Source organism: Eubalaena glacialis, chromosome 4 (genome assembly GCF_028564815.1).
Source record: "Eubalaena glacialis isolate mEubGla1 chromosome 4, mEubGla1.1.hap2.+ XY, whole genome shotgun sequence".
In the NCBI taxonomy this organism is placed as follows: domain Eukaryota; kingdom Metazoa; phylum Chordata; class Mammalia; order Artiodactyla; family Balaenidae; genus Eubalaena; species Eubalaena glacialis.
The window spans coordinates 93483463-93504756 of record NC_083719.1 but is presented as its reverse complement, the minus strand read 5'-3'; the positions used below and the strand labels follow the sequence as shown (position 1 = coordinate 93504756).

General features: G+C 43.1%; 1 pseudogene; it reads right to left on the bottom strand.

The window, feature by feature from the left end:
- Positions 1-20613, bottom strand: part of LOC133090548 (tigger transposable element-derived protein 1-like) — a 31125-nt pseudogene extending 10512 nt beyond the window's left edge.
- Positions 20614-21294: the final 681 nt, after the last annotated feature.

Sequence of the window (21294 nt, the reverse complement as noted above, 5' to 3'; positions counted from 1 at the left end):
ATTTGAAAACTGGCAATATGAGCTCTTTACTGCTGCAGTAGAAGATGCAAGAAAGAAAGCAAATAATTATAGAAAAGTAGTCCCTGAAAAGGTGAGAGACAGTGGGCTCCAGAGGGATGGGTCTTAGCAACAAAAGTAGATGGTACACAGAGTATATAACAAGTAGTTAGGATTTGCGGTAGGAATTGATAGTTCTCCTCTGATTGCATCTTTCATTCCTATAATTGAAAGCTAATAACTTAAAAATATTATTAAGACATTCCCTGCCCATAAAGGGAGACAGATAAGTAATCAAGTAAGTGGTTTGTGTAAAGTGCTCAGAATGGAGCCTGGAACATAGTAGGGACCATGAAGAGCTAGAGTCTATTAAGCTCAATGGTGCTGCCTAACGTTCTTGAGAAGAATGTGCAGGGCAGAGTGGGGACTTAAAAGGGAGAGTGGTCAATTCTACTGCGGGAGAAGCAAAAGCAGGAAAGTCTTTAAGGCAAAAGATTATTGAGTTTACACTTGAGATGACTTTTGAAAACTGAGTAGGTGTATTTAAGGCAACTGGATGGGATGGAGGATGGCAAAGAGCACTACCACCGAGAGAGGGAAAGCCTGAGCACCAGGGGCTCCAGAAAGATCAAATCAGCTATAAAACAAAAGGAACCACAAATAATTCTTTATGGCCGAAACATAAGTTTCAAAGAAGGTCAGTGCAAGAAAGAGGGTTGGAGAGAGAGACAGGAGGGTTTAGGGATAAAGGGGTTTGTATACTATACAGGGAGCCTCCTAATCAGATCTGCAATTCAGAAAGATTCCTTTTGCTATAAAATGTAGGGCGAAGAGGGTGCAAAACCCAAGCTAGGCAGACCAGTTATTAACAGCATAGGAAGAAGAGGATAGGAAGTTATGAGGTAGTCATAATGGAAGATAAAAGGAGAGGCAAATTAAACAAAATTATGGAATATGCAGTATTTGACAGAGGAAAATAAGTGAGAGAATGGTGGACATTAAAGGAAAACATAAAAGAAAAACTAAACATACCTCAGAAAGGAGTAAATATAAACTCCCCTCAAAAGGGCCTCTGACAAAAACATAAAACAAAAGTGTATGGAGTAGAAGTGAGGAGGGGAGGGGAAGGGGGATGGAGGATATAAGTGAGGAGGGGAGGGGGGAGAGGAAGGGGGATGGAGGATATAAGTGAGGAAGAGGGGAAGGGGGAGAGGAAGGGGGGATGGAGGATATAAGTGTGGAGGGGAGGGAGGAGAGGAAGGGGGATGGAGGATATAAGTGAGGAAGAGGGGAAGGGGGAGAGGAAGGGGGGATGGAGGATATAAGTGAGGAGGGGAGGGAGGAGAGGAAGGGGGATGGAGGATATAAGTGAGGAGGGGAGGGAGGAGAGGAAGGGGGATGGAGGATATAAGTGAGGAGAGGAGGGGGAGGAGGAGGGGAGAGGAAGGGGGATGGAGGATATAAGTGAAGAAGAGGGGAAGGGGGGAGAGAAAGGGGGATGGAGGATATAAGTGAGGAAGAGGGGAAGGGGGAGAGGAAGGGGGATGGAGGATATAAGTGAGGAGAGGAGGGGGAGAGGGAGGGGGATGGAGGATATAAGTGAGGAGGGGAGGGAGGAGAGGAAGGGGGATGGAGGATATAACTGAGGAGAGGAGAGGGGAGGAGGAGGGGAGGTTGAAGAGGTAACAGTAGTACCGACAGAAGGAGGAGGAGGAGGTGGGGAGAGGAAGGGGCATGGAAGAGGGGGAGGAGAAGGCAGGGAAGTGGGAAGAGGAAGAGAAAGAAGAAAAAGGAGAAGACAAAAAGAAAAAAGACTGGTCAGTTGCAACTAACATTTGAGAAATATAATGAGAAGGAAGTATCCAGTTCTTATAGTTTTGGTCACAGAAGCAAACCATTTGGAAGGAAATCAGCTGGCCCTTTGGATTATCAGAGGTATGACCAAGGAATAGTTGGACAGGTGCTAAATGAGGATAAAGCCACACCCTCTGTGAAATACGAAACACAATCGCTGGAGGTAGAACCTCATACACAAGCAACTAACTCTGTTGGACCACCCAGAGGAAGACCCCAGATGGGAACTGCCAACGTGTGAGACAAGTCCTGGGGCATTGGAGCTCTGTTCACTCTCCAAAGGATTCCAAGCCAGTCCACAGATAGTAAACCATATCCACAAGGCCAGGCTGTGTTTACTAGATGCTTTCACTGCATGGAAGAAACCAAAGAAGGGGCAAAAGGAATAGTCGTGCTCCTGAGGACTTATGGGTTGGCCAGGGGTTGAAGCCGTCTAAGCAGTCTGGGTCAGAAGTAGAACAAGGGATTGGCAGTAACGTCACCAGAACTGAAGCTGGGGGATAGGTCTAAAAGAGCTGTGGAGACAAAATCTACAGGATTTGGTGACTGAATGGGTTTGTTGGATGTGGGAGAGAGAAAAGTCAAAGTTGATACCCTTATTTCTACTGAAATGAGAGCAGATTTGAAGGTGGGGAGAATATGAATTCAATTTGGAAATACTGAGTCTGAGAGGCTAGTGAGGCATCAGTCATATTTGTGGATCAGGAGCTCAGGAGAAAGGTCTGGGCTGGGAAAGTGGTTTCTAGTTATCAGGACATAAGTGGTGTTAAACCATGCAGAGAGCGTGCAGGTCCAGCCTCGCAGCAAGAACAGGCAGAGGAAGAAGATCCAGCAAAGGAGACACCAGTCCAGGAAGTAGGAGTACTGGACAGGTGTGAATATCAAGGAGACTAAGTAACCAGTAATGTAGGGTCAAAGCTGGTTTAGTATTTTAGCTTTAATTTAGTCAATGAGTAGAAATTATTTTACTACATCACTGTTCACTTAACACAGCTGATACAACGCAGGCATAATGAGCACGCCTAACAAGAACACAGGCATATCTTGCTGTAACAATAGCACGACCTTCACGGGAGAACAGCTTTTAGGGACAAATCCTTTCCCTGAACTCTCCCTTCTCTAGCAATTTTCTCCCCTGAACAATTTTGAATCATTAAGAGGCGCAGCTTCTAATTAACCTAGTAATACCTCCTAATTACTGCCTGCACTCAAGTCAAGACTTTGAAAACTCTCTAGATAGCACAGTCATGAGATTGCAAAAACCTGTGGTTAAATACAATATGATTTTTATTAAAAATTGACACCTTCCTTCTCTAAGCTTAAAATATAATAATAAAAAAAGATCGTCCTCATAATGTACTCCTCCAACAACTAATTTCATTGCTTTTGAAGGAAGTGGAGGAAGAAAGATTAAGGATCCATGGGAAAAGCTAATTAACAAGTTAACCATTGACCACTTGCTCTTGCAAAAACAATTCTGTAGCTGAGTAACTACAAAGAGATGCACCGTATTTCTTTCTATTTTTAATAACCTGAAAAGCCTCATTTAGCTGCTGAAGACCCTAAAGTATGTGCTCTCACTTCCTATAATTAAGCCAGATTTATAAGAAATGGGAAAATTTTTTACTCCAGTTGACACGATATTTAGACCATATATATTTGTTTCCACAGTTTCAAATGACCTCTAAACAGAGAAGCTCAAAATACTCTTCTCTACCTTATAAACAGTTTTCAAGGTGATCATTTCTGACACAAAAATTTTGTGATTTCTAAGAAATACTAGGCTCCCTAGAACATAGGTTCTCAAACTTCCCCAGTCCCCTCCTGATCATCCCTGAGGGATCTGACCCACTTGCGTCTGTGAAAAAGCACATGAGGAGTCTATCCCCCAAGTGCTCCTTGTGTGCAGGTGAGGAGGGGAGATCCATGCTTCATTTGCCTCACTGTTTTCTCCCTACTTCTAGGCACCTGTGGGACATAATTTCTTAGGAAGGATAGAGCGTGTTTAAAAGGGCTCCTGAAAGATTTTGAGTTGAGCAATCTTTTTTCCATCAGGAAAGAGCTTTCTGAAATTCATCCAGTCACTAGGCCTCCCATTAGCATTTTTCTTCAGCATCCATCTCTACCCCATGCATACTTTGAACCAAGAGCTTGCTGAAGAAACCGGACATGAAGGCGAACCAAACAAACATACAGTAAATATCTTTGTTTCTTCTTGGCTACGTGATTTTATTCCTAAACAAAAGTCTCACATGACATCAAAACCAGAGACCGCTTTAAAAGGGGACAAGAAATTATAAATCACTACAGAGTAAATACCATTTTTGCAACTTAACAGCATAAACAATGTAATACATATAAATAAGACAAAAAACACTCCACGATATAAATCTTATTACTGCAGAACAGACAGACACAACCTTGAAAGCATCCTTGGGAGCCACAGCATAACGGGATCTGACAGCCTGCACACAACATTTACATGCTGTGAAATTGTACATTCAGCTTCTGAGGAATTATGAATAAGCTCTAAATAAAACATTTCTCTGCTGATTTGAGCCCCAAAAGGGGGAGGGGGCACTGTGAATTGAACTGACAATGTACTCACCTTGGAATGAAAGTTATTCACCCTTTTTTTTTTTTTATCTTTATTTTTTATTATTTTTGCTGATTAAAATATAATCCGTAATTGTAAAAATTACAAAGGCGACAGATGTGAAGATATATATTTTCCTAATACTAAATATTGAAAATTATCTATTTTATCTCTCAAACTCAGGCACAAATTATATTGACCTTTTTTCTTTCCATACCTTTGCACATTCTAGTTCCTTAGTGGGAATCCCCTCCCTCTCTTCTTTACCTGATGAACTTACTCTCATCCACTGACACTTCTAGACAATACTCAAAACCTCCTTTTTTTCCACTAGTGTACATTCCTTGTGTCTCTTTCAATACTTTTGACATACTCGTACTATGTATTCACCCTTTCTTTTCCTCTTAGAAAGGAGAAATAGTGGCAGGGCAGTAGAGAAAATGGGGCATGGCCATCAAGATGACTGTGAGGTGTTGGAGAGAGAGGAGAAGACGACCACCTCTTCATTCATCTAAAAACACTTTCCTGTGGGGGGTCCTTGAAACCAAAGTGGGCAAGTGGAGTCAGTTTGCTTAGAAGCCACTTTTTAGTCTCTGGATCTGCACATTCTGATTCTGGCATTTGAACTCTCCGTGGGGTAGCACGCCCACTTCCGGTCAGAAGAACGCATCCTTCGGCTCCCCTGATTCTCTTCTCTCCACCTCCACCTTCTCCCTCACAATCCAATAAATCACACCTCTATTGAGGACATACTATACGCTTTGAAGTGTATATGCTAGACGACCTGGCTACTCCACAAACAGGCATGCCTACAGTGGGACCAACTTGGGGGGACTCCAGTTCCCTGGTTTCAATGGAATCCAAGCTCTGAAAGGGAATCAAGGAGAATGTAGGGGTGTCCATTCACGTTAAAAATGAGGTTTGTACATGTGCTTACATATTCATATTTGTGCCCACAAACATATATACACACACACAAGTATATATAAACATGCAGAAGTAACCGCAATTATCGCTCATCATCGCCTTTACCTGGAGAACTATGTGATACGGCCACCCCCGCCTGAATACCATTTCAGAACATGTCTTACTTTTTCGTGACATCTGTTTCCCATCTACATGACCCTTGATGCTCATCTTAGCCAGATTTCATCTCTATAGAAATGTTGAGGAAGAAATAATATTTTGTAATATACTGTAATTTGTCCATATTAGAGCCATGAAATTGCAGTTCCCCACGAGTAATTTATAACTAATCCAAGAAGCAGCCCGAACACTAAAGGACCAAGGGCTAAAGGCATCTCAAAACACCCGGCCATTGGTGTTACTTATTGTCTGTTAGCAGGCTTTGCTAATTCAACCAAGATTACTTGTACAGATGGTTATTAGAGACTTGGAGAATTCCACTAAACATTAAGCTATTGTGCCCTGCTCATTTCAGTCAACTCTTCTAAACGTTGGGGTTTTTCTGACAGAAAATGATCTCATTGATCCGTGAACAGTTAATTATCCAAAGTGCTAAAGGCAGCTACTCAGACCAAGGCTCATTTTGCTTTGGCCTTCATCCCATCAGAGCTTGGAAAAATGACTGAGCTTTCAAGAGACAAACTTCCCAGGCAGGCAGCGTTAAAAGACAGTGGATGGAAGATCTATCTTTCCAGCCCCACTCATTCTGAACAAGTAGAGCTGTAGAAACTTCTCTCTGTGATGTTTCCTAGGGTATTGTCTGCCCTATAGGAAAAATATTAGTGTCACCTTCAACAGCTGGGCCTCATGCTGATTGCCATTCTAAAAGCAGAGTATTATCGTAAGCTTCCTGTCAGGTATCCTCAGAAAGGGATTATACCACTTACACACAATGGAACCACCACTGTACACACCACACACACATCCAGCCACATACAACCCAAAGGCATAAACAGTATCCAAAGAGCTCATTTATAACCATACCTTGGGCTGCAGGCTTACTTAGCCTTTGCTCCATAAAATTTCAAAATCCATTCAGTTTGGCTGCTTTTCCGTCAAATGGGAAGAAAACCGATTAACCTAAGACTTTAAGCTTTAAATCCCCACATTCCTTCTCTATAAGAGAGAAGTAAGAACTCTTCCCTTTTGGTTTTACCATAATGCTAAAATGCCCATTAAAAAAGCTGATTTTTCTTTTGGAAAAGGACAGATTAAGAATAAATTTTTTAAAGAAAATAAAATCAAGCAGTCGGAGAGAATCTCCCTAACAAGTCTTGGGTGTTTTTGAGGGACAGGGAAATTCACAGCAAGGGGGCAAAAGAGCCCAAATCTTTGAAGCCGTATGATTAATCCACTGGGGCTAGGACGGAGAAGCACCCCCAGCCCCCAACTGGCAACCCAAACCCAGGGGCTGCCTCTGCTTGCATCCTAATGTCCTCCAGCCTGAAAGATGCAGTGGGAAGGGATTCCCTTTCTGTGCAGCCTCTTTACTCTCGTCCATTCATTCATCCTCACTTACTTGGTTTCCAAGTCAGTAACCCAGATGTCTGCAGGCTGGAATACTTGTCTCTGCCGGGAAGGAAGCTTCCCCTAGGGAATTTACCATAACACCTTTTAAAGTGAATAAATGTTTTGCAAACCCCTCTGGGAAAATTGTATTAAAAGGAAGAACAAGGAGGGGAGTTGGGGGGAGTATTGCAGTTCCTCCCCATGGCGCTAGGAAATCTGCAGTGTTATGCCTATTTCATCCCAACCTCACTGCTTGAGCCTCCACTCAGGGAATTGGTTGATTCACCTATAAATAATCAACTCAAATTGGCAACTGCCTGGAATAACAGTAAAAGATAAATAACTGCAGCCTTCCACACCTTTGCTTCAGCTTCTTTGAGGCTTCAGCTCCAGGCCCACCCCAGGCCAAGTCCCTGTTAGTTTTAGTTCCTTCTATTACCTGAACTAGAAATAATATTCTAGGGTTGTTTCTGTTGTTGCTGCTTTGAGTTTGTGAGTTAAATAAATGATTTGGAGACTATTTGAGAACCACATGCTGAATTCTAAACTAGAAAAAAAATTGTAATAAACATTTCACTCTTGTCAGAAGAAAAAGGCTGCATTATCTCCCCACGTTTCTTGACTAAATATCAGTGGTTTTTACGGTGATTTTGTTCATCCCCAACTAATCAAAATAGCTTTATTTGCTCATTATCTTTTAAAATTTTAATTCTTCCAGAGCCTAACCCATTGTACTGTCCATTTATATTTCAACGAGTGGCCTTAAAATTTCAGTGAAAATCAAATCTTAATGTTTTTTCTAATTTGTCAGGATCTTTGTTGAAAATTTTCACGAAGGATGGGGAAGTTATAGGTATTACAATATAGAAAGAAAAGTTAATTCCCTGTAAACTTTATTTGTTCAACAAAAAAAGATTGAGAAACTAGAGTACTGACACTATGCTAAAATGTGTGTGTGTGTGTGTGTGTGTGTGTGTGTGTGTGTCTGAGGTACAAAGATAAACACAGCAACAAAGTTCTCAGAGAACTTAAATTCTAAAAAGAAAGATGTTATGTATATGTATACGTTTTACTGGTACACAAGAAAAATATGCTAAGGACCTAAAGAAACATAAGCAATGTGCTATGAGAACCATTTGAGTTAGTTATTTCCATCTGTGGTGATACAAAAAGCCAAGAAGGCTTCAGGGAGAAAATGGCATTTGATGCAGGCCAACGGATGGGTAGAATTTTGATAGAGATGGAAAGGGAAATCAAGATGGAAGAAATGGAGTCACCAATGGCATAGGGGACAAGAAGGTTCTGGTAACATCCAGGAATTGGTCAATGGTCCAGTGTAGTCAATGCACAGGACACAGGACTCTCAATTTTAAATGTGGAATACCAATTAATCTATAATGATGCCTCCCATAATTCATTCCCTCATTCATTTCAGCAAATATTTAAGAGGTGCCCACTCTTCTTGGCAGGGACTAAAAAGGATATTAAAAAAACAATACTAAACAAGTGATTCTGCTATAATTTTTGACAAGGCCCTTCCCCAGAGTTGTTTATCAAAAATCACCATTCCTGCCTTGAGATTACAATAATATCAGAGTTGATGTTGCTAAAACATTCTATGTTTAATATAATGTTTATGAAGAAGTTTCATCATTCCAAGGGGGCAACAGAACAGCTTGTTGTAAGAAACTGATTCAAAGCACAAAGTATCACTGCATAAAGCATTCATACCATTACAACCATCCTGACTACATGCAGTTGTACCTCCTAAAGTATTGTCTAAGGAGTTGGATGTTTAAAGGGGGAAGCTTAGCCATTTAACTTTGAACTAGCCACCACATAGATTCACTTAAAAGCCAGAAATGCCCATTTCATTTGAAGGGAAAATAAATAATGTCTTCAAACAGTAGTGTTCAACTTTGTAGATAAAAGATAGATAAAAATACATGGAGTTAATGTAAGGATAAATGAAGCAATATATGAGAAGTAATCTGTAACCCACAAAGCACTAAACAAATATTAGCTGATTTTTACCACAAAAGTCAGTCTTTGCTGCTGAGTCAGTGCCACTAGAACCCTTTCATTGAAAAAGGCCCCAGCATGCACCATAGGGCATGCATCATATTAAGCCAAGTTGGAAGCCTCTCAAAAGTTATTTCTTGGATTTCAGAAGAACATCACCAATAAGTCCAAGTAAATAGTAGCAACTGCAGCAGCAGTGAAACTGAGACAACAGCTTTGAGAAGCTGCGAACATTTGCAGGTTGGTAAGGAGCTTCATCAAGATGCATCCTTGCCTCTAATATTGAGATCATGTCATATGGCCTATATTATGAACAGTAACCCAAGCTAAGGTATAGCTGCAAATGGTCACTTCCATCCAAGCACCTTGACAACAGGCTTGTCATTTGAGGTATTATCTTTGGTTTAAAGCATTCTCACATTCATATTTTGGCTATATTATCTGAGCCACCAAATAAAGCAAGGACATCAGGTCAGCATAACTCATTACAACATCATAATGGCTGAAACTGAGTTACCTAATATTTTCCTAAACCATCTTTGCTGGTCGAAGGTTATTAGTTAAAGACAGACAGATAAAAACCGACAGTTATTAACTGCTTGTTCCGTGCCAAGCACTCTAATTGGTATTTACACATTAATTATCTCATGTCACATCCAAAGGACAGATGTATACCAAGGGGTATATAATTAAACGTAATACTTTTGTTTAAGTTGTTATAAATATAAATGTCTGGCTGAGACTAGCCCAACATCTCTTGACCTCTTTCCCCCAGCATTTTCCAGGACTTCTAGGGGTCATCTGTTGAGAGACAAGAGCGGAAGTGAGGCTGAAGCAGAGTTGCAGAGATTTCAGACTGCGCCTCTGGGAGATTCAAGAAGGAGGGTCAGCAAAAATGATTACCGAGGGCAAATAGAAAGGATTCATATGATCAACCTGACATCACGGCTTCTTCCAGGATGAGGCTAATAAAGGACACAGCATCAGGATTCTCATGCCTTCCTCTCTGCAAGAAGAAAGAGAGAGCTAAAACAATCACAACGAACATATTACATAGCATTCAAATTCAAAGGGTGCAACTCACTATGGCACATTCTCCAAATCCACATGGATGTGGAAGGACATGGACGGACATGCAATGGACACGAAGTTTTAATTCACTTTATGAAAGAGCTTGATTTTCCTTGAAAAATCCACATCAATGGAATTCCATTGGTTGGCATTACTAGAATAAGGAGGGATATCTCCTGGTTTATAGATATTGACAAATAGGTCTGAGGATTTTAAATTATTATTAACTAATTTCTCTCTATTATTCCTCACAAAAGACTGTCTCTTTCATCTTCAAGCCAACACTAAAATTTCAACTCCCCTATGAAGACCTGCCTCAAAAGTCATAAAGCCAAAAACTATATAATATCCCAGAACCCTTAACAAGGTATTTCCTTATTATTTGAACATTTTAAGTATTTAGCCTAATTAGAGAATAGATTTGAACAAGTGAGATCATGCATGTGAAAACATTCTGTAACTGCAGAACATAATGCAAACCTAAGAGATTAGCTCCCTTCCTATCCCCCATGTTCTTCAGATAAGACGGACTCGCGGTAAACAGGGATAAAATCTGTCTGCCCCTCTTGTAAATAACATAATGTCTCAATTGCTGTCACAGTCACTACTGCTCTATGCTAAAGCTTTATGGTAGCATTCAAACTCGGTATGCAGTCCACTAACAGAATTACACAAAATCATCAACATTCAATCATTTTCAACCTACAAGAACGGCCATTTCATGGTTCAACCAAATACAAAGCATTAGTTTTACTTTTAAGATCCTGAAATTACAGACATCACAAATAATTTGTTAGGATTCTGATAAGATTTACATTTATAGAAGATCAATAAGAGCGATACTGTCCCAAAGACTGAGGGTCCTCCATAAGAATTCAGAAGAAGGAGATAGGAAAGGGTCAGTTTTTCTGATTGAGACTGACTGAAACCTACATACCAGGAGGGGACAAGCTGTGTTAAAGAAACCCCAGATATAACGCATCTTATACTGTGATTAGGAGACATGCTGCTATCATCCTGTAAAAGGATAGTGCCTCTTCCTCTCTTGTCTCAGAATTTCAATGAAAGCCCAAAGCTGAGGATAACAGGTGCTAAGAACCCCGACATTCTGAAGTGAACTGCCAGGCATGTTTCTGCAGAACTTATCAGTCATGCAGCTATTACCTGCTACTCCCACCAGCCTGCGTAAGTAATAGATTAGAAATTCTAGAATTCCTACGGGTTACTGAGCTGCTGGCCTAGCAATGGTTCTCCAACCAAGTGGAGGTTGGAAATGTGAGGAGGCATTCTGGGAAGTGTTATTGGCATTCAATAGGCAGGATCCAAGGATGTTAAAGATCCTGCAGTGTAAGGGAGAGCCCTGCACAGCATAGAATTTTCCCACCCAAAATAGCAATAGTGCTCCCATTAAGAAATACTGGCATCAGGAATTCCCTGGTGGTCCAGTGGTTAGGACTCCGAACTTCCAATACCCGGGTTCGATCAGGGAACTAAGATCCCACAAGCCGCGTAGTGCAGCCTGAAAAAAAAAAACCCAATATTGGTATAAATTTAAAAAGATGAATCTTGCCATTTGTGACAACATGGATGGACCTTAAGGGTATTATGCTAAGTGAAATAAGCCAGACAGAGAAAGACAAATACCGTATGATTTCACTCACTTGTGGAATAATAATTAATTAATTAATAAACAAAATGAACACACAGATACAGAAAACAGAGTAGTGGTTACCAGATAGGAAGGAGGGTGGAGGGAGGAGAGAGTAAAGGGGGTCGACTGTATGTTAATGGATGGAAACTAAACTTTTGGTCGTGAGCAAACTGTGGTGTATACAGAGGCCAAAATATAATGTTGTACAGTTGAAACTTATATAATATTATAAACCAATATTACCTCAATAAAAAATACATACATACATAACATAAATAAGGGGCTTTAAAACATGAAATAAAAGAAAAGAAATACTGGCATAAGATGAAAGTCCTGTGGCTTCTCCACTCCCCTCTGAGGACGAGGCTATTCTCTTACCCCAAATCCAAATGATATGGGATTTAAGAAATTAGCAGTGGCTACAAAAGGGCACCTGACATCCATCCCCCAGGTGGACTCTACCTATAGTGGACTCCTTGATCTGCCTCTGTGCCCTTTTGAGCAGAGAATACAAGGAATTAGTTGTGGGAAGAGGCTGGCTGAGGAAAGGGGCAGCCTTGTAGTGGTCTGCCTTCCCACCTATAGGTGTACCTGCTCTGGGCCAAATGGATACCATGGAAGTTAGCCAGGCTTAAGCTGTGAGGCCAGAGGGCTGCCCACTGGGCAATAAATGCATTGTCATTTGATGCCAGCCATACAGAGGACATGGACAGCCAAGGAGGAAACACAGCCCTCTCATATAGAAGACGTGTGCCCCTTCCTCCATTCTTCCTCCCAAACCTGGGGAAAAGAGGAGCCCCAGGAGAGGGAAGGAAAGTAGGTACAGGAGTCAAGGAGGTGAAGGCACTGTGCAATTTTGGCAGTAGATACAATGCCACCACCACTGGATGCTGCCACCACTGCAGACAGACACTGATGGGGCTGTGACCACCAAGAGATTCTAACCATCCCTTCATTTTTGTCTCCCCTATTGATTCTATCCCGTCGCTCCTAGTAGAACATCTGTGTGGCTCAAGGAAACCAGAATATGCCACCCCAAAATATACCTCTTTGATATAAAAAAAAAATATTTAAAGCTGAAGGCGGTTGAGCAGCAGCAAATGCAAGACAAGCTCGCTCTGTCCTCCCCCTTTTCTGCCTAAAAGCAGGATATAAATTCTGCTTTTACTGGAGATAAAATCTATCAGCCCAGAGACCCCACCAGAGTAACCTGCCAACAAACCTTACTCGTTAGTTCCCTCCCAGATATTTACCTTCCCACTGTTTGCAGCCCTTCGCACAGTTTTAGCTCTTGGAAGCCTAAAATCACTTTCCTCTGTTCCTCTGTCTTGTCACTTCTCCGCAAATGTACTGTTCTTTGTTGAAGACTCTGTGTAAGCCAGAATTCTAAGCCACCATCTGAGTTACTCTTTATAAAAGATACGCGCTGCACACGTTAGTCGACTGTTTGCCTCTTGTTAATCCATCTCTTTTTAAAGAGCCCCAGCTGAAAACCTAAGAGTCCTGCCCCCCGCATATGGCCAAGCCAGGTTATGTGAGCCCTGCCCTGGTTCCAGGGGTGGACAGAGGGAAGACAGGTTGCAGTTACGTTCGCTGGGGTTCCCTCTGCTTTGGAAGGATGAATGTCTACCACACTGTTGTTTTTGAGAACCTACTCTGCGTCTTTAAAGAGGTTAAATGGCTTACTCTGGCACTGCGAGGTGGAGCAGGAATTCAGACTCATGTCTCCGCGGATTCCAAAGCCTGTGGCCCTAATTACAGTGAGAACTACTTCCCCATGTGAGCAATTACTTGCCTTCTTGCCAGTATGAAATGGGAGGGAGTGAAGGGAGTGACTGTCTCCAAGGTCACTGTCAACCATGGGCTCCTTAAGAAAGTATTTCATATCAAGTCCCAGGATCCTCACTCTCATTTTAGGTGTTTCTTCCAGCTTTCCTCACCTCCTATTTTCCCTGCAAGCAGCCAGTTCCTAATCAAACCAGGTAGTGCTTTGACCTTCCAGGTCAATGCTTCTCAAAATGTGATTCTCAAAACAGCTGAGCATCATCTGGGACCTCATCAGAGATGCCAAATCTCAGACCCCACAGCCAGACCTACTTAAACAGCAACTGGGGGTGGGGTAGCAATCTTTGCTTTAACAAGCCCTCCACATGATTCTGATGGAGGCTTAAATTGGAGAACCACTGCTATAGGTCTCACAGCTCTTCTGGATGCAGTACCTTCTCAATGTGGGTCCCCGCATTGGAGCAGCCATTTGTCTTCCTCTCATTAAACCCCACTCTTCTCTCAGACAGCCACTAACCTGCTTCACGAAGCACCCCCAGCCTGCATATGGGAAATCTCTACCCTAAAAAGGCTGTATGAATTTGTTCTTACCTATAAAGTCTACATCAAGCCACAAAACCTTCAGAGATTTAAAGCGAACACTCCTCTAAAGAAAATGTGCGCGTGTGTACAATACTGTATTTTGACAATCAAAGGTGGGATAGATGCCATGATATACCTTGAATTATGAGGCCATGGAGAAAAACCATGTGTTTTCTATATAGCACGGAAGACATTAGCAGTGCTTGACAAATATTTTTTAAATGCTCATCTACTTATTAGAATAGTTGAATCCTGACTATATTGTTGGGTAACTGCCTATCATAGGCTTTCCATGGGTACAGATTTCACTCACATTACAATGAAATCCATGGAAAGGTGAGATGATAAAAAACAGAATGAAATTTTTATAGCTTTCTATAAATGCAGATTCATACCCCTAGGCAAAGCTTCACAGTTCTTTTTTACCAAAGCAAAATGAGACTCCTCAGTTTCCATGGATTTATGATTCTCATGAGTCTTGAGAAAAACATTCCAGTATTCTTCCCCAATGAAATTTTACTTCATAATACCTCAAAAAATGACTTTTTTCCTACTTCTAAATAGCTTGCACACATCTTTTGGTAGGTTAATTTCTTTATTAATAACATTTAATTGTTCTTATTACTGAAACTATATATATTCACTGTAAAAATGATAGATTAATTTCCTTAAGTCAGTATTTTGTGTTTTTCTTTTCTTTTTATAATTCAGTTTTACAATTAGTAGAATTTATCAGGTGATGGAATGATTTTAGAGAGATTAATGTGAGAAAGCAATCTTGGATTCTCTTTCTCTAATGCCAGAATGGCAACCTCTATCCTTATTTTTTTTTAAGATGCTGGTTACCAATATTTAATAAAATGCTCACTGTATTTCAGTGAAAGTTTATGGTCAAATTAAGTAAAATATAGTTATTTAATATGCATTTAATATCTCCCTGCATAATAGAGTCACATTTTTGTCCAAACGTAAGTCAGTGAGAACAAAACCACCTGCCCCTCCACCACTTTTCCAAGGACTGAAGTCTGTTTCATGGATGATCCTCCTGAGACAATCTAAGAGCAAGGAAAGAGAGAGGGTGCAGAAGATTTAGTGTCTAGTCATGAGTGATCCAGTGTAGCTACATGATAACTCCTCCCTGCTGTTCACCACTTATATTACTGCAATCTATCTTTGATACAAAGAGAGCATCACCCCACTCCCTATGTTAGCACTAAATAGACTAGAAATTCAAATTAGATAAGAAATTCAAATTAGATTAGATAAGGGTTAAACTATAAAGTTTCTCATAGGTAATTTTTTATATTTATGATAAGAAAATGTATGTGATGTATTAGGTCCCATAATCTAGATATATCTAAACATTCTTTGCTAGACATAACATGTTATTATTGATTCAAAGGTAATAATTCATTAGATCACAAATGTAACAACAAAACTTCCAAAAAATAAACATAAAATAATTAAGCCTAATACTCACGGAGGGGAATGTATTTTCGAATCTTTATTTTTTAGCAAACGCAGAGCTTCTGCAGCAAAAAGCCTAAAGCAACACCAACTCCATCAGATAAGGGGGCTGGCAACTGTAGCCCCTCAGAGGGCTACAGAGAACAGCTCAGGCTGAAGGGTTTCATTGCTTCATTGCTTCATTGCTCTGAGGTCACACCAGGAGCACAGTTGAGTGGCTTTTCAGTAAACTCCATAGCGCTTGGTGGAGATTATAGGTGACGAAAAGAGAGTTAGTCTAAAATATAGCTGAGGTGGCAAACAGGAGTCAGGACTCTTATGGAAAATAAAGAGTGCTCCATTTCTGCTACCTGATACAGCAGGCAGATCTTAGTAATTCCCACTTTCTGATGTTAATGCCTTTGTGAAATCTCTTCCTCTTGAGTGTAAGACCGATGACTTGCTCCTAACCTATTATGTATAGCAAAGGTGACGGGCTGTCACTCCCATGATCATGTTATATGATTCCATCTTAGCAAACAGAGAGATTCTCTTGCTGGCCTCAAAGAAGCAAGCAGTCACGTTGGAAACCAGCTATGAAGAAAGTCACATGGCTGATAACTGCAGGTGGTCTCTGGAACCCAAGAGGGCCTCCAGGCAGAAGCCACTAAGAAGCAGGGGTCTTCAGTCATTCAGCCACACGAAATGAATTCTACCAACAACTTGAATGAGTTTGGAGCAGATTCTTCCCAGTCAAGCCTCAAGCTGAGAGTACAGGCTGGCCAACACCCTGACTGCAGCCTTGTGAGGGCCTGAGCGGAGGGCCCAGCTAACCTGTGCACAGCTTCCTCACCCACAGTAACTGTGAGATAATACATGTGTGTTATTTTAAGCCACTGAGTTTGTGGTAACTTGTTATGCAGTGTAGAAAACTGATACACTGAGTCAACATGGAATCTTTCTACTTTGAAACAACCAAGTTGAGCTGACCTCCTTCCCTCATTTATTCATAATGATCCCAACCCTCACTAAAGAGGGCCTGGTACTTAATCTCTGTGAGGTTTGCTTCAGAGAGGTCTCAAGTTTTAAGCGAACAACCACAGATACTTCTTTTTTTTCTTTATTTTTTTTGCCACTGAACTGTATACTTAACTTTTTTTTTCTATTTTTACATTTTTCACTCAATATTTTTTAAATTTTTTATTAGAGTATAATTGCTTTACAATCTTGTGTTAGTTTCTGCTGTACAGTGAAATGAATCAGCTCTATGTATACATATATCCCCTCCCTCTTGGACCTCTCTCCCCGCCATCCCACCCATCTAGGTCATCACAGCGTGCCAGGGCACCCCTGTGAGTGTGCTCAGTTCCCTGGGGTGTCCCAGCACACAGGTTAAGAACTGTGGTGTTAACACATACCTAAACCTCTTCCTTTCTCTTACATCAAGCTACTTCTAGCCTCTTCAATAGCTTCTCTGGCTTCCTTTCTAGAATTTCTCCTCCCCAATTTCTTTTCTGAGTAGCCCCAGATTGCCTCAATAAGGCATAAATATATATACAACTATGCATCCCATAGTAATACAATCATTCAGAGGCCTTTATTCTGGTGAAGAACTCATTTCCTTTGTCCTCTAGGTTCTTTAAAGGATTTAACTCCTTTTGAATATTTTAAACACCAAACTGAACATAACATAATTAACAAATTAAAACACATCTCCTCACAACACCTGTAAACGATGGGAAGCTCTAAGAATAGTCTCTGTTCCCACAAAAATAATTCTGTTTATTGTGGAAGCCAGTAATCTCTTCTGCTAGCATTTTGCTCTTAGTACCTTAAGGCTTAACTGTTCAAATCATATTAACAGTCTGAATCATTACAAACTGTTTTTTAAAGGGCAAAGTAACATTTTAGCCCATTATGGGAATTTCCAAGGACTATGACAAAAACCAATACTTTTATTCTAATGAAAATTAAATAGTCATTAGCTTTCAGAGAAGGAAAGACTAGAAAGCACATTCTCATTGTGAGAATCAATCGTGCACCTCCATTTCTCCAAATCTCCAGTCACCTTCTGACTGCTCATGTGACACAGAGTCAGCTAGCAGCAGGGGGGATGCTGTCATAGCCCATTACCAACACCACACACACAGTGAAACAGAGCCGGCCGCAGCCTGGCATTCCATCCCTCAAAGTGAGAATCAAATCAAATTGAATTTGCTTTATGCAGAGGTAAAATAATACAGTAGGTCTCTGGCCACCCCATCTCCTCCAAAATAAAAAGGTCAGGATTTCTTATCAATGACTTAAACTAAACCTCTGCTTAACTACATTCTTAGCTAATTACAAAATTAGAGATCCCACCCCTGCCACCACCAACCCTGGGGCCTGTCTTCTATGGTGACATAGCGCCATCTAGTGCTAATATCATCTTAGGGGTATTTAAAAGCACACGAATACGGGGGTCCTAAAAAGCAATGGTAAGATAAAATAAAATCAACAAATATTCACTGAGCACCTACTATGTAGGTATCATGTGCTGGTTTTTTCTTCACGACTCTGCAAAAGCTTTCAGAGGCTTGAGTCGCCCTAAGTTTTGTGGAAATGGTTTCTATTGTGGTAGGAGGGAAAAAAGAGATGCCCTGCTGGAAGTTTTGCAGAGGATTCTATCCACATTAACTGTAAGCGTGGAGGTGGCCATCCGGCTGCTCAGCTTGAGCAGATCCCTGATTACATTTGCTGCACCTCTTCCCAGAAAAATATGCGGCTACTTAGCATTTATATTGCACTTTTCATCTCCAAACCACTCTACAGAACCTCTCTGATTAATTCCCCCAGCGCCCTGGCAAAGTAGTTATTACTCTATACTATTAGCTTCTTTATGAAAGCTTTTGATGGCCATTTCCACTGCGTGTTAGTGAACTGCACTTGCCAAAGAGAATTTCTCCAAAGACTCATGTCCAGAATCAAAGAACAATTACCATCTGAAACCTTAATGTTTCCCCTTTTTTTTTCAGGGGAAAAAAAAACCTTATAATTAAGGAGTGAACATATTGTCCCTTTCCCATTCAAGATAAGACTGTCAGAATAAAGGAAAGCATTATATCATCAGGTGAGACTTCTGCCTAATCTCCCATCACTGCTACCACGCCAGAGACCTCTCCTCTAAAACAATAACATTGTTGTGTCCTAAAATAAAGAAAACCCAGGAGACAACAGGAGGACTTTATAAATTAGTATTCTGTGATAAATTAAAAACCTGACCTTTTTTATCTAAATTCTAAGCATCTGTCACTCTTAATCACATTTCATAAACCAGCTATTCCTTACAACATTTCAATTAGTGGTATAATTTAGTGCAAAAAAAATGGTTAAGAAGTTGTGTTTTAATTAGTAAGTCCACTACCCAGAAGTTCAGGACCTGCAGGCCAAACCTGCCTTGGTTAATGTTCCCTAGCTGGTGACAGGGCCCTACAATTGGGATGGTGACCTTCGGGGTTATAAGCTCAGTGCCAACCCTGACTTCTGACCTGGGCCCCAGAGTGGGTTGGAATGGCAGTGACCCCACAGTTCCGCCCACTGCCCAGCACCCAGTCTGCTTCGTATCCATAGGCAGTTGGAGACCCTCCTGTCTCTGACCTGCTCTGACGCTCACCCGACTGCGCTGCTGCAATGAACTCAACCCGACCCCTGGTGCATTCGTGGAGACCAGGTGCAGCTCCAGCAGCGCGAGGTCATAAAGGTGAGCGTCACCTGCACCCTCAGCCCTTATAGACTCCCTGGGGACAGAGGCCACCAGGTGGGTGACTCAGACAATCCTGGGCTGCCGCCAAGATGACGTGGACCCTGCAGCACTGACCATGGGCCAGGCCCGTGGGGCCTCCTCCTGGCTCCGTGGAGGGAGGGCTGCTGCCAGAGGTGCCCGTGTCCGTATGCAGAGCCCAAGGAGGTCAGAGCTTGTCCACCTGGCACAGAGGAGGTAGAGGATAGGAGGAGGAAGGGGAGAGGATGCAGGAGGAGGAGGAGGAGGAAGTCAAGATGGTTGGCAGTAGAGGCAGAGGATAGAGGGCTCCAGGAGGAGAGATGGACAGAGGAGGGTGGAGGGAGGAGGAGGAGGTCAAGGGGGAAGAGGAGGAGGAGAGGCAGGAAGAGGAGAAAAGATGAAGGGAGTTGGAGGAGTGGGACAGGCCAGAGCTGGGAGGAAGATGAGGAGGACATGATGGAGGAAGATGGGGAGATGGAGGAGGGGGAAGAGGAGAATGACCAGGGGATGGAGCAGGCGGGGCAGGTGGATGGAAGGAAGAGGTGGAGGGAGGTGGAGGAGGAGATGGAGGAGGGGGGAAGGTTGCGGACCAGGGCATCCAGGCCAGCCCAGAGCAGCTGTATCGGCATCAGGTTGAGGGTCCCTGGGAAGGTTGTACCCAAGTTAGCCCCTAGTTTGGCCATCAGACCCAGAGAACCTCACAGAAGCTGGGTGAGGCCTGCCATGGGGAAATGGCTTCAAACTACAAAGGCTTCAGGTTGGCATAGGAAGCCTCCTGGCACTGCTAACAAGCAGGGGGAGTGGAGAGGTGAGGGCCGGTCAGGGTTTGGGGACCGGCTGGTCCTGAGGGTCCGGTGTCAGGGCCCGGCGCCTGCCAGGCTACACCTGTCTCTGGTCACCTTCCCCTGCCTGGTGACAGGACCCTCCCCTTGGGCACCTGACCTTCAGGGTTACGGGCGCAGTGCTGACCCTGACCTCTGACCCAGGCCCCATTGTGGCTTGGAATGGCAGCGACCCAACAGTTCCGTCCACTGCTGAGCACCCACTCTGCCTCATGTCTGTAAGTGTTTGGAGGCCCTCGTGGGCTCTGACCTGCTTTGACGTTCGCCTGCCATGTTCCATCTCTCCTGCCCCATCCCTGGGTGCATTTCCGTCGAAGAGGCTCAGCTCCACCAGCGAGAGGTCGTATAGGTGAGCATCACCTCGTCTCTTTTGGCCGCGTTTGGGACAGAGGCCACCAGGTGTTGACTCCATCCTTCCTGGGACACGGGAGAGGTGACACTGAGCTCCCAGTACTGAAGGACAGCCAGGCCCGTGCAGCCCCCTCCTGGCTCCGTGGTGGAGAGGGCTGCTGCCAGAGGTGCCCGTGTCCATGTGAGGAGCCCAAGGCCAGAGCTTAGCTACCTGGCGCAGGGGAGCAGGAGGGAAGAGAAAGGATGCAGGAGGAGGGGGAGGAGGGGATGGATGGAAGATGCAGAGAATAGATGGCTCCAGGAGGAAAGCTGGACACAGGAGGATGGAGGGAGGAGAAGGAGGTGAGACAGGGAAAGGACGAGGAGCAGGAAAGGTAAATGGCAGAGGAGGAGGAGGAGGACAGCATGAAGGAGGAGTGGGGGGAGAAGGAAGCGTGGTTGAGGTGGAAGGAGGAGTAGGTCTGGGAGCGGGGCAAACGTGGAGAATGGAGGAGTAGGAGGGTGGAGGCGAGGGGCTGGCCGAGGACAGTGTAGCAGCCGAGGGAGGAGGAGGTAGGATGGAGCAGTGATGGAAGATGACAGTAGAGGGGAGGACGCAGGGGATGAGGTGTGTGGATGGAGGAGGGAGAGCAGAACAGAGGAGAGTCGGGGGAGGACATCAGAGCGTCGGCAACGCCAGAGCCCGGTGCTCACTCCAAGACCTGTGCTTGTGTCCTGGATCCTAGAGGTGTCCTGTCCATCCGGTCCCAGATCAGAGAGACTGGCCACATGCAGACGTTTGGCCTGTGGGCTGGGGTGGGGACACAGGGCCTCACTCGGTGCAGCGCTTTGTCCCCAGTGCTCTCGATGAGTCACCAGCTCC